We start from the raw sequence: 5552 nt of genomic DNA on the forward strand, positions 1-5552 counted from the left end.
AGGCCTTGCGGGAGCGGCGGTTCCTCGGGCGAATGCCGCGGCCAAGAGTCGAGTCCTGCGGAGAACTCGCTGAGGAGGACGGGTGGTGGAGATGTGCAGGTGGTAGTGGGGCGGTGGTGCGAGGGAAGCGGCGGCGATGAGGTTGCTCTCGTGCTGGCTTTGGAGGGGAGTTGCGAGCCGGGATCGCTGGCTCGTTGGGCCGACCGGCTGTGGGCGTCGGATCTGGAGGCGCACGAATGTTGAAGCAGGGCGGACGGACGGCAGCACAAACCGAGGGCCGCCGGCCGCCGGCCGCCGGCCGAGGGGTTTTTTTTTTTTTTTTTGACAACAAACGATTTTATTTCAACAACATCTAGCTGATAAAATTGTTAGTCAATGGCTGCAGAAAGAAGAACAGCCATAAGTTTTTTTTCTCAAATACGCACGAGTGTGCGTATCTTTACATTAAGGAGAAATAGAGTATATTTACAAGATTGCTGCCACCTGGCAGCTGCGAAAGAGAACAGCCATAAGTGGACAGTGAGATACATGAGCATTGTTAGAACAGGAAGAAGATAAATTCAGAGTTGAGGACTCTGAGTCTAAAATAGTCTGTCTAGCTAATGTATCTGATGTCTGATTTTGATTCCTTCGGATCTTGTAAATTCCTGTGCTTCTTTGCGTTGTGTGGTTGATGAAGGTTTGTGTGAGGTGCTTAATTCTCCAGTCCGGAGGATTGGAGTAGTCTGAAGCATTGAGGAATAAGACCAGCTCTTGATTATCTGACAAGAAGTTTGTATGTTGGAGACTTAGCTGTTCAGTAACAGTTGCAGCCAGCGCCAAGGCTGCAGCCTCAGCCATGAGAACTGAGGATGAGTCTGACATTGCAGCTTTGATGTATATGTGTTGAGGCAGATGAACCTGCATATTGATAATAAAAATTCCAATTCCAGCTCTCCTTGGTAGTGAGGAGACTGAATCAGGTACAGTAGATGCATCAGTATAGCATCTTGAACCAGGTAGAAGTGCTGGTAGCTGGACTGTGTAGGTGTCCAACAGCGTCATTGTGTACCTGTGTGTCCGGCATTGTGATGGATTGCTACCTGCAATAGAAGCATTCGTACCTGAAGTTGCAGTTGTAAGATTGTGCGTGGTATCCATTGCTACACGGCCTTGGCTTGCCAAAGTACAGTGAGCAAAGTGCTGCATATGCATAGTACGTGATGCTCCGTGTGTGGAAATCACCATGTACCTGTTCGCCTGGGCTGCTGAGGATGCAGTTCCTGTAATTAAATTGTTCATACCTTGCCTTAACTCGTTCATATTATTGTGACGCAGCAACTGTTGATTGTCCGTTGTGTTGGTGTCGTCGCCGTCACTTCCTTCCTGGTGTGTATTTGAGTGACCTGGCTGTACCTGTTCATCTGCTGGAGTCATCGCTGAGGTGGCTGTCATGATAAATGCAGCGACTGCATGGTGTACCTGCTAAGTAGTCCAATTTTTCCTTGCAAATCTCTTGTCATTTCGCGCCTTCCATATGTACCACATAGTTATTAGTATTTTTTGCAGTAAGGAGTTTTCAATCGAATCAGGAATAAAAGTTGAAAGAATCAGCTGGACACCATCATCCTCTTGAGGCAAGGAATCAGTCCTCAAAGGAGGGTTAGCTGAGAACCAAACCGTCCGAGCAAAGTCGCAGTGGAAGAATAAGTGAGTATCATTTTCTACTAGGCCACAATTGCTGCAGTGATTGTCAATGTGAGGGGAATATCTAGCAACTCTATCTCCTGTTGCCAGTGCCCTCCTTATGAGCCTCCAGGTAAAAGTTTTGATGAGAGGAGGTAGATCCTTGAGCTTCCACATTCTCTGTAGGATTTTGTTTGCCTAAGGAATAATGCTACGCGAGCCTTGCTGGGGCAGATGTACCTGCATTTATGTGCTTAAGTGGCGGTAAATATTTTTAGCTGATATAATCACCTTTTTTTGCCGGAGTCCATCTGAGAGTGTCATGCTGGTCGCTGTAAACCGTCTTCACCTGAGATATAATCTGAACACCATTCTGATCAAAGACGTTGGATAAAAGATCCATGTTCCAAGAGTGAGTGTTAGGAATCCAAAGATCCGACAGAACACTTGGTAAGGGAGAGTGGGTAACTGGCAGGATAAGGTGGTCGTGAATATTCTCCCAAATTTGGCACCAAGGAGAGGACCAAATAGAGCTATTACCTGCATGAATCTGATAGATAGTGTTTTGGGTCATGATCCTTTTTAACTTGCAGAATAGAAGACCAGAAGACAGATCGAGGACCTTCAGCTTTGGATGTCCAGAAGGATTTGTCGTGGAAATATTTCACCTTCAGGATGCTAGTGAGGAAGTAGTTTTTGTTAGTGGCAATATTCCAGGAAACATGGGTGATAAGGCTTTTGTTAACAGTAGAGAGGTCTCTGATTTCAAGTCTTCCATTCTCCTTCGGCTGGCAAATGTCTTCCCAAGAGCGGAAATCAATAGGATTGGAAGGATCGTCATCCTGAACACCGGCCCACCAGAATCTACGAATGATAGTGTTGATTTTCTCCACGAAGATCTTTAAGAAGAGAACGGTGGACATGTAATAGACCGGGATGGAAGCAAGGACCGATTTTATATAAGTAAGTCTACCAGCATGGTTGAGTTTGTTAGCCTTGACAGTAGTTAGTTTAGCCCAGAATTTATTGATGATGAACTCGTAGGCTTTGTTCCTATCCCTGTGACTGAAAATCAAAGGATGGCCAAGGTGCATAGTAGGAGGAAGAAGATCAGGAACAGGAAAGATCTCTTTAATCTGAGATTTGGTATGGTCATCAACATTCTTGCTGAAGAGAATAGAGGACTTATGGAAATTAGGAACCTGGCCCGAGAGTTGCGAGAACTCCTAAAAAATACGCTTTATGGTCGCAGCCTCGTCCACAGAGGCATGACCACAGAGGATCAAGTCGTCAGCGAATAGGAGAGAATGGATAGGTGGACAGCCGGGGCCCAGAGTAATCCCCGAAAGATTTCTGTTCTGAAGATCGGACTGAAGCCGAAGGGACAGCTCATTAATAGCAATGACAAAAAGGTACGGCGATAACGGACAACCTTGGCGGATCCCGCGCTGGGAGCGAAAGGTGGCAGAGGGTTCACCGTTAACCAATACAGAAAAGGTCGGCGTTGAAATGCAAGCATGGATGAGGCGAATGAAATTCCCCTGAAACCCCATACGACGGAGAGCAGCCTCAATAAAATCCCATTCAAGACGGTCAAAGGCTTTAGCAAGGTCTAACTTGAGAATGAAGGCCTTCTGATTTCAGGTTTTTAAATTGAAAGAGTGAATAATTTCCTGGCTAATAATAATATTAGAAGAGATATGTCTATTTTTTATGAATGCAGCCTGCGCCAGGTTGATGGAGTGAGGGAGGTGCTCTTTGAGCCTATCAGCTAGGGATTTGGCTATGATTTTGTAGATTACATTGCAGAGACTAATGGGTCTGAAGTCCTGAGGAATAACAGGCTGATCTTTTTTAGGAATGAGAGTGATATAAGTTTGGTTGAGATCTTCAGGAAATTGAGCAGTAGAGTGGAAATCAGATACCAAGTTATGGACACCATGCTGAATCCAGGGCCACGCCGTCTTGTAAAATGCTGCATTGAGTCCATCCGGTCCCAGTGTGGCATTGCCCCTCATCTGTTTAACAATGATATGCAATTCATGTGAATCTGGAACAGAGTTAGTAAAGGGATCAGTAGCCGGCAAATTGGATGTAGTCTCTGAGTTCCCCGCATTGTCTTCAGGAGGTTGAGGCGGTTGATGCTGCATCGGTTGTTGAGTTGTGTGAGGATTTTGGGTGGTAAAGATACTTTGGAAGTAGGAAGTAAGTGTTTGGCGTAGCTGACCAGGGGTAATGGAGTGGGAGCCTATCAGGGTTCTGAAGGTGAGTAACTCGGTTTTTCCTATTTCTTTTGATAATGGAGTGGTGGAAGAAGGTAGTGTTACGATCACCTTTGACAGCCCACTCTTTCTTAGCTCGCTGGATGTGGTAAGTTTCGTCCTTAGCAAGGATGTTGTGGTGCTGCTGGGTTAGATGCTTTTGCAGAGAGTAGTCTTGTTTGTTAGGGGGGTTGGATTACTGTTGGAGTAGCTGGTCTTCAATAGCAACTAGCTGGTCTGAAATTCTGGGCTTTGTTTTGCGCCACTTGCATAGGTCGGAGGCTAGGAATCTGGTTTTTTCAGTAAAAGTTCTAGAGGCTGAGCGCTCCCAACTTTGTTGTGCAACCTTGTGGTAATCCTGTTCCATAAGCCACCAATTTTCAAAGCGAAACGGTTTGTTAGTTCGAAATCTTTTAGAATTGAGAACCGCAAGAATAGGAGCGTGATCACTGCGAAGCATCGGCAAGTGATAGATCGTCGTGTTTGGAAACGCCATACACCATTCTGCGTTCCCTAAACAACAATCAAGCCTTTCATACGTCGGGTTAGTGCTGAAACGTTTATTAGTCCAGGTGTAAGCCAGGACCACTGTAACCCAGATCAATAAAACCACATTGTTTAACATGAGCATAAAAAGCATTAATACGTCTAACATCAGCCCTTGTAGGACCTAACTTTTCATTAGCATGCATGATGTTGTTCATATCCCCCATACAAAACATAGGTAAGTTGCTGATTATTTACTACGAAATTGTGCACTTCCACTCCAGATATCATCAGTGGCACGGTGATGGGGGTCACCATAGATGCAAATAAGACCAAACTGCTTCATGCTTTGTTTATTAATGCACATAGCCATGATATAGTGGTGACAGTGCTCTACAACAGCTAGATCTACATCATTGTTCCAAATAAGCCAAAGGCCTCCGGACTGGCCTTGGGCTGGAACTACAAACGCGTCAAAGTAGTTAAAGCGATTGGCAAGAGCAGTTCTTTTAATGGTGGAGTTTCTGGTTTCAGAGATGAAACATACCTGCGCATTGGTTGAAGTTAGTAGGCGGGCTAGGTGAGTCATTTTGGAACTGCGAAGGCTCCCGCCTAAGCCTCGGCAGTTCCAGGCCAGTAGACTCATGGCCCCCGTGGCGCCTTGAAGGCTGGCGCCCAAGCCTGAGTAGTAGGGTCGTGGTGGCCCTGTAGAGTCGTGGTGGTCTCTCGTGTACTTTGTGGATTTTGGGTACCGTTGCTTTGGCCTTGAGTGTCTTGAACCTGGTGTTGTGCTGCTCTGCCTTCGTTATCTGCAGTGGCGGACTCAGGATTTGAAATCAGGGTAGTCTTAGTAAAAAAAATTCATGTGCAACACGACAAAATTCAAAGAAAAAGTTCGGTAAAATGGCTATAAATTAACCAAATTGAGATAATACAATTGAAAGACTCAAAACTTATATAAATTAACCAAACTTATATAAGGTCTTACATAAATAAGAGATTACAATACAAGTTCTAGTTCAAGGCTTTTGCTTTGCGCTTTCTCATTGCCATGAAAGCATGAACTTGGCGGAGATTGGACATAAAAGAAATTCAAAATTTATTTTATAGAAAAATAGTATCAAACAAAGTTTTGGAGTA

General features: G+C 45.0%; 1 pseudogene; it reads right to left on the reverse strand.

Moving 5' to 3' along the window:
* Positions 1-465: 465 nt before the first annotated feature.
* Positions 466-5058, reverse strand: LOC136543898 (uncharacterized; annotated as a pseudogene).
* Positions 5059-5552: the final 494 nt, after the last annotated feature.

This window comes from Miscanthus floridulus, chromosome 3, assembly GCF_019320115.1.
Source record: "Miscanthus floridulus cultivar M001 chromosome 3, ASM1932011v1, whole genome shotgun sequence".
NCBI classification, from domain to species: Eukaryota; Viridiplantae; Streptophyta; class Magnoliopsida; order Poales; family Poaceae; genus Miscanthus; species Miscanthus floridulus.